Here is a 9,490-nt window from a genome sequence, read left to right as displayed (position 1 = left end):
AACATATCGCCTACAGCGAAACATAAAATAAAAGCATTCAAGACGTTTTGTACTCAGTATCATTAAAAACATATGCTAGCGTAACATTTTGCCAACATATATTTCAGACGTTCAATCACAGAGGTAAAAATATTAACATAAAGTACTTAAGGTAGACTGTGGGTAATGTTACTTAACCAGTCTGACGCAGTTGTTGAACTTTATTGCTATAAAACTGACGAGAAACACGGAGAAACGTCGACGCTGTCCTCTCCAGTAGCTTGAATGTTTTCCCGGTTGCCATGGCAACTCTAACGGCCACCAGCACTAACGTAAACATAACAATAAAAAAAAGGTTTTGCGTCTTTCCAAAGTTAACTTTATACATTTTTATAAAAGCCATTTATTCGTTGTCACCTCGGAAAAATAAATTATTCTCTCAGAAAAATTAACTTTACTCTCTTGTCAACATACTGTGGGCGTGCGCGCACCCCATTTGTGGAGGCGCACGCTGTATGTCACGTCACTATATATAAAAAGCAGTTATCCATATTCTGACTTGGTGAAAAGAAACATTTTTTTTTCTTAAGGGACATTTCAGTCTTGTGTCTGACGTTTAATTACACATTTTAAATGGCAAATTCTGGTAATAATAACATATAAAGAACGTGTAAATGATGGTAATGAAATTACCAGCACATGACGTTACTGTAACGTTGCCAGTAAGTCATGGAATGACCATTATATTACGAATAGAGTACGTATCTGGAACGTCCTTGGTTTTCTTATAACGTTAGGAGATCGTACTGACGACGTTGTGATATGGTAATTTGATGGTAATTATATTACGGGCATACAACGTTGTAGTTACGTTACTGGTAAGTCATGGAATTACCAATATTACGTATAGAGTACGTATCTGGAACGTCCTTGGTAATCTTATAACGTTAGGGGGTCGTACTGACGACGTTGTGAGATGGTATTCTGAAGGTAATGAAATTACTGGCATGCGACGTTGTAGTTACGCTGTCAGTTAGTAAGTCATGAAATTACCAAAAAGTACGAATACATTACGTAACTGTTACGTCGTGTGTTAGCTGGGTTACTGGTGCTTTAGCATATCATAAAAAAGACACCTTAGATTGACAGTAAACCTTTATAACTTTCTAATGATATAACTTATCTTTATTAACTAATAAAGATAATTTATATCATTAGAATATTAATATTTTAGATAGTATCTCCTTTGCCTGCTAACATAATCACGTCGAGCTAGGCAGTGTGGTTTCAGTAACCATGGTACCTCAGTTTAACCACGTCCCGCCTCTTTGCCCATTCTCAGTTATCCAGGAGTGACGTGCGGTGACGCGCACCTAAGATGGCAGCGGCCTCATTTTCGCCTCAAAACTGCTGTTCAGAACTCTACGGGTGACGTCATGGACACTACGTCCATATTTTTTTACAGTCTATGGAGTCAACGTGACCTGTCACACTGGAACACTTGAAGAACAATTGAATATAGCAAGCATACTTACTCTAAAATATAAAATAAGAATAACCATAAGGGTACAATAACAAGTAAATACTTGAAAATATGATGAGAATTATAAATATATGAAATCAAAAGTAAAATTCATAAATCATAAGCCATAAACGATTAACATAAATATGAATGAAATGCATGAATATGAATATTGACCATTTTGAATCCACCAGATATTTTAGTTGAAATCCGATGGCTCAGTGAGGCCTCCATAGGGGAGGCCTCACTGATTTTTTTCTACTAAAAATCTACAAAGACGTGAACGCTTTTTACAAGCTTGAATCTCGTAACTACAGGAATTATGAGGCCGCGTGAACGCACCTAGACTTCCGGAAAAAACTGAATTGACCAATGACATTTGAGGTTACACTGAAATAAGTAAAGTCCCGCGAGTTCGCGCGAGCAAAATAGAAGATCGAGCGCGAGTGTGGGAAGTGATGACGCACGTGCGGGCTTGATCTGCAAGCCAAAAGGGTCTGAAAAGAGGGTATGCAACGACGTCACTTTCCCGCCGAAAACGCGCTCCCTTAGCTGGACTGAGTGGCAAAAGAACCTGCTGCCTGACTGGATTTAATAGGGGAAACTGCAAAAACGCGAGTAAAACTAACGAATTACACTAAAGATTGGAATGTTCCTTACAACTTGTCAAATCCTAATCCATGGATATTGACATGCAGCCAGGAGTCGTGTTTCTTGACGTTTACGGCGGGGAAATACATAAAGCAAATCTGCCTGTAAATGCTTTATATAACTCCGATATCGGTAGGTCTAAATCTGCGTAATCACTTATATCAGTGTTATATCGTCATATTGTTCAGCCTTAAAACATATATTGTTTATAGTTTTTGTCAGTGTTGTTTATTTAAAAACACCCAATTATGCAGAATATAAGATGGAAAATATTTAATTATAAACTCGCAATTGCGTGATATAAAGTCAGAATTCTGAGATATAAAGTCGCAATTGCGAGTTATAAAGTCAGAATTCTGAGATATAAAGTCGCAATTGCGTGATATAAAGTCAGAATTCTGAGATATAAAGTCACAATTGCGTGATAAAAAGTCAGAATTCTGAGATAAGTCGCAATTGCGTGATGAAAAGTCAGAATTCTGAGATATAAAGTCGGAATTGCGTGATACAAAGTCAGAATTCTGAGATATAAAGTCGCAATTGTGAGTTATAAAGTCAGAATTCTTTTTTTTATCTCTGTCTGTAACAGTGCATCCAACGATAGCCGTGCTGCCGTGAAGTCTGAAGCTGTTGGTGTATAAAATGTGCCACTTCAGCTTTGTCTGATTTATTGTGCCTCCGCCACAGCTGATTCTTCTTCTTCTTATGATTATTATAATATTGTTATTATTGTGTAAAATTCATTAGTGTATCCATTCTGTTAAAAACAACTTTTATTACCCAAATACCTCGACTGTAATTTGCAGAATTGCATGATTCTACCCTTGAGTTGCAAAGTTAATGAAACATGATAGGTATTGGTTGTTTTAGTGTTAAGCCCACTAGATGGCAGTAAAAGCATTTTTTTCTCCTTGAAAGGCTGTGTACAAGGTTACCGTGGAAACATTCTATATGCATATTCCTGCATAATGCATATGTCCGGAGACTAATCTTTATGTGTCTCCTCCAGTAAAATATTTCTTTCAGCAATATTTCTTTATTGGTAAATCGGCGCTAAAAATAATCCTTTATGATGTCCTCTATTTTATGTATAATAATAACAAAGCAGCAATCCTGATGGTCTATTTAATGTATAATAATAACAAAACAGTAATCCTGATGGTCAGTCGCAATGAAAGGAAACGCAAGCAAAGTAATAACTGTGAGAAATAACGTACAATTGCGAGAAATAAAGTCAGAATTCTGACTTTTTATCACGCAATTGCGACTTTATATCTCAGAATTCTGACTTTTTATCACGCAATTGCGACTTTATATCTCAGAATTCTGACTTTTTATCACGCAATTGCGACTTTATATCTCAGAATTCTGACTTTTTATCACGCAGTTGCGACTTTATATCTCAGAATTCTGACTTTTTATCACGCAGTTGCGACTTTATATCTCAGAATTCTGACTTTTTATCACGCAGTTGCGACTTTATATCTCAGAATTCTGACTTTTTATCACGCAGTTGCGACTTTATATCTCAGAATTCTGACTTTTTATCACGCAGTTGCGACTTTATATCTCAGAATTCTGACTTTTTATCACGCAATTGCGACTTTATATCTCAGAATTCTGACTTTTTATCACGCAGTTGCGACTTTATATCTCAGAATTCTGACTTTTTATCACGCAGTTGCGACTTTATATCTCAGAATTCTGACTTTTTATCACGCAATTGCGACTTTATATCTCAGAATTCTGACTTTTTATCACGCAGTTGCGACTTTATATCTCAGAATTCTGACTTTTTATCACGCAGTTGCGACTTTATATCTCAGAATTCTGACTTTTTATCACGCAGTTGCGACTTTATATCTCAGAATTCTGACTTTTTATCACGCAATTGCGACTTTATATCTCGCAATTCTGACTTTATGTCACACAATTGCGACTTTATATCTCAGAATTCTGACTTTATAACTTTATAACTTATTGTGAGATATAAACACGCAATTGCGAGTTAAAAAGTCAGAATTCTGAGATAAGTCGCAATTCATCATTTTTTTTTTTAAGTGGCGTTTTTTTTTTTTTTTTTAGTGGCGGAAACGGGCTTCCATACTTTCCCGTTTTGGAAGTGTTTTGTGTGTTTTTTGCGACATTTATGCTGAAAACCAACATTCATTGCCGCTCAGTCTTTTGCCACTCAGTGGACGTGACCGCAGTCTTAACGGTCGACGGTGACGTCACGTGCATACCCTCTATTATGCTATAGACGTATACGTTTACAATCAAACACCGTCAAATACAGCGTTTTAAACAGTATAACAAAATACGCCGTTGTGATTACAAACGCCGTAAAAAAATGCGCGAAAATCCGTCAATGACGCCGTATTTAACGCCGTTTTAGTGTACATGAAAAGCAGTGCTTTTTACGCCGTCTAACTTGCCATATGACGCCGTAAAAAATGCCGTTTTGGTTGCACAGAGCGCGCGTCTTGGCGTTTTGCTTACAGTAAAATGAGTCACGCCCATGATTTCTGCAGCCAGTAGGTTTGAATGGTTTTTACCCAATCAGTGGTAACTGAGTCAGACCAGACCAATTTAGCACGGATCATTTTAGCCAAAGGAGTGCCTATGAATTGATAGGATATATTTATGTACAATAGCCTATAACTATTTTCATCAACATTAAACATATTAAAGATCGCACCTCTTTATCCTAATGTAATTGCTAAGATGTCATGTTCAGCAATACCTAGCCTACTTATTCCACGTATTCAACTTATTACCCAGATACTTTTCACGCTAGTAAAAACTGAACTCTAGCAAGTAATATTTCCAAAACGAGAAATCGTCCCTAGAAGTGAGATAGTGTTTAAAAGTTGTGCAACATATCATGTGGTAGTTGATAGCTGGTGTGGTCCGCTCTTAGCAGGTCTGGTTTGAAAGAGTGTACACTGTTAGCCCGGATAAGTTGAATTTACTTAAAAAATTTGAGGAAACTGGTTGCCCTAAAAAAATTAAGTAATGATTAAGTAATGTGAACTTAATAATTCGAGTTCATTTAACTTAAAATGTTTTGTAATATTAATTACTTTGTAGTTATTACAACTAGTATATTTAAATTCAATGTACTAAGCAAGTTAACTTGCCACCAATCAAAATTCATCCATGCCTCCCATCATGCATTGCTGCATGAATAAATTATGAGCTGAATTGTCTTAGTAATTTTCTTTATTCTCACTATTTAAATTTTGCTGTTTTTCTGTGACTTTTTAGTAGCTTGTTTTCTAATGTTCAGAGTTGATCTGTTTATCAGAACATGCTGCTTGTCACCGTCGTTGAGATTCACAGGCTGATTCTTGATGTCTGTGTGTGCCTAAAATATATATATATATATATATATATTTTTTTTTTTGTGATAAGGACAACTTTAAAAAAAAAAAATTGTATTGTAGAAGTTGATCCTCCGCTGTAGAATCACAGTGCTGCTGTAATCAATAATGTAAATCTAACTCAGAGATTGGGCTCTAAATGAGTTTAGTGATTCACATGAAATAATGATTATGTGAAAACATAACCAACATCACCTGATCATCTTTTAACTTTGCTTGTCTGGTTGGTTTTAATACAGTTAAAACTGCCCAAACAAAATCTAATATTAAAAAGTCAAGGGTCAAGAGCTCAACTAAAACAAACACTGACCCTCGATGATGGTAACTTAAAAACTGTGATTTTCTCCTTTGGTGAAAAACTATAAGGTAAATGTTAGGAAAAAATGTCTGTAGAACAGCCAAAACAAATGTTCCAACTGCTCATCAACAGCTCCTTGAATTCATACACACCACGACAAAATGGCGTCATTACCTGCCGCAAACCAGTGTGAAGGAGGCGTGGCCAGGAGAAAAACTTAATAATTTAAGTGCATTTAACTTACATTTATTAACACATTCAAATACACCCACAAATTAGTAGAATATACTTATATTTTATAAGTAATGCAACCAAACTTAAATATTTTAAGTATATTGTAATTATATTTTTTAAGTAAATATAAAATCCGGGCTAAGAGTGTATTTGCTATTAAAAAACACCCTAATCTTTTGTTTGTTTGTTTGTTTGTTTGTTTGCGAGCTAGTTTTTTTTTTTACGATATCCACCTTGTTTTGTTGTATCTATTAAAATATTGTTGAATTTGGTGTTTCAGTTACATTGTCATATTAGAAAATAAACGACGTATTATTTTTTTTATATGATAAACACATTCAAAGGCCATCCAGCTGATTGAGCTATAATATCCATTAAACTAATCTGAAATGTGTAATCCAAAATAATAACGTTATTAAAAAAAAATTAAGAAAAAATTAAGCAAATTAAGTAAACTTACTTAGCAAAAAACAAAATTTAAAAGAACGTTTTGGGAACCAAAAACTAACATTCTGGGAACCATAAATTAACGTGCAGGGAACCTTCTGGCAACCAAAATTTGTTAGCTGGGAAGACGTTGTCATCCGTCACTTGGTCAGTTGCTGGGTGAAGAGGATGTCCTCTTCCAGGCTTACAAAATAAGTATCAACAAAGGAGATGTGCAGCAATACCTCCTGCAGCACATATCCTTCTGAACATTTTTTTCTGCAATGAGGAGGATTGTTTTGGAGGGCCAGCAAGTCGTCTTTGCAATCAAAACCTGTGCGATTATTCTTGCACTTACTCCCACAGTTCCTGAGTTTCGGTTCATTTATGAGACGCGCTCCTTTTCATGTGCAAAAAAGGTGATCGTGCCTGCGCCTCCATGTCATGATTAGGCTTATTGTGTCTGCTAAATTTGCTTTTTATTTATATTGGATGATGAATATTGGATTAAAATTGAGATACAATTCATAAAAAACGAAATTTGTTTTAAAGAAAGGCTTTCTACTAAACAAAATTTAATGAAATGGTCAAAATCATGTCTGACCCATGTCTCCCGACATATTACGCATCTTACAATCCTGTCTTACTAATGCTGTTTTCTTTCCATAATTATTTAAATAAATAATATTTAAACAAATGCTACATGTTTTTTTTTTTTTTTTTTTTTTTACTTAAATTCATGTTTTGTTCATATTACATTGTATCCATTAAAAAACATTAGCCTACATTTCGCCATATCCAATATATTTTTGTAGCATGAACTCTAAAATATTTTTGCACTTTCGATCGTCCAGTTTAGGGTAGGCTAAAACAAATGACTTGAAAAAAGGCCACCGTTTGTGGGAGAAGTTCGGTCTGAACAAATCCGTTAACCGAATTGTGAAGGATATAGTGCAAAATAATTTCCATAATTTTAAAAGATAAAACATAAGTTCTCTGATCTTATATGACTCAAACAAGACAATTAATAATGTGCGCCTGAACGGAATGAACCAATAATGAGGAGCGGGAGAACTGTACAAAGGAACACGTGACAAACTGTAAACAAACTGAAAGTTCATGGTGACTAAATTAATAATATTATAGGCCTATGGGTTTCAACGTGTCTGAAGCTCCAAACTATAGACTAATTTTACTGCTTGTTTACACCTTACTGTGTCCGTTTTTTAATCTGTTTGCTTGACTGCCCTATTAACATTAATCGTTTGGGATGCTTCCCTCATTTGCTTATGCTTACCATTTCCCTCATTTTATATTAGTCAAAAATATAAAATTAGGCTATAACCATGGCTATTTCACCTATTTGGATAATTATTTAAAACTCTTCCATTTGGTGTCGCGGACACTTTGTCTGAATTTCATGTCGGGTGATTAGCCTATTCATTTATAAATTGATCAACGTCATTTTAATGGTGTTTATCAACCACCATACACCTACCATTGCAGGAGGAATGGTAGCCTTACTTGTGAGCCCCGCAGTGCAAATTTTTAGTTTCCTGTTGTGACAGTGGAACACTCAAGTTTACTTTAATATTCTAATCGAATCACAACAAACTATAAAGTCTCAGTATAGAGGGTATGCACGTGACGCCACCGTCGACCGTTACGACTGCGGTCACGCCCACTGACTGGCAAAACACTGAAGGGGCCCGCACACTGGACGCGAAGCTCAGCACCTCGCCACGTCTTTAAAATTTGAAAGCATTGTTTTCTATGAGCATATGCACACCGGCGGCGACATTCGATGTAAATATAAAACAATGTGTTCGAATTTGAAAGACGTGTCGCAGCGCAGCGCGGCGCTGAGCTTCACGTCCGGTGTGCGAGCCCCTTGAGCGGCAGCATTGGTTTTCAGCGTGAATGTCGTGAAAAACACACAAAACACATCCAAAACGGGAAAGAGCTTTGTGATTGACTGTACAAATAGCTTTGATACAAAACCTGAGGTATATATTTAAAAACTGCAGAAAGCAACGACTCCAGGCAGAGAAACGTGGATTTGCAGTTATCATTTTGTGTCAAATTGTTGGATTTTGAGGTAAAATCATACCGTATATATTGTATTGTTATATAATGTGTTGACAACTGATCAATTAAATATTTTCCATCTTATATTCTGCATAATTGGGTGCTTTTCAATAAACAACACTTACAAAAACTATACTATAAAACTATATATGTTTTAGGGCTGGACAATATGACGATATAACATTGATATAAGTGATTACGATACGATACCGATACTTCTAAATACTTATTAAATTATTAATAATTTACGTCCCTAAATTATTGAATTACTATAAGTAAAATGGGTAATGGTACCCACTTAACATTATATAATGTTAAGTGGGTACCATATAATTATATATATATATATATATATATATATATATATATATTGTCACAGACACGTCAGGCTCCACCATGCACCAATCACAACGCTCCCAATCACCGGAATACTACCGGAACACCGTCACCTGCACATCATTATCCCCTTCATCACCACCAGTACATAGAGCACTCACACCCTGCACTCACTGTCCGGTCTCGTTGAGCTATACTTACCTGTATGCTTACCTCAAGGACTCCCCGCTCTCCTGTGTGACCCAATCTCCCAGTGTGTTCCTCGTCTATGTGTGAGTGCTCCTACGTCTCCTACGTTCTCCAGCTCCATCCAGTTAAAGGACTCTGTCATCTGCAATCACAAAAGGACCGTAACTATCACCAGTCATTACCATTGCTCATCTGTTCATTCCTGCTTGCCATATCTGCTCACTGGTTTTATAATAAAGACTGCTTACCTGTTTACATCTGTGTCCGACCCCTCTGTACCCTCTGCTGCAGTGTGAACTGGTCCTGGAGATGCAGCCGCACCTGTACCCGAACGACACAGCCAAAATAGCATTCCTCATCTCCCAGCAAAGCATTGAAATGGGC

This window comes from Megalobrama amblycephala, linkage group LG12, assembly GCF_018812025.1.
Source record: "Megalobrama amblycephala isolate DHTTF-2021 linkage group LG12, ASM1881202v1, whole genome shotgun sequence".
Taxonomy (NCBI): Eukaryota; Metazoa; Chordata; class Actinopteri; order Cypriniformes; family Xenocyprididae; genus Megalobrama; species Megalobrama amblycephala.
Note: the sequence above shows the minus strand (reverse complement) of the source record.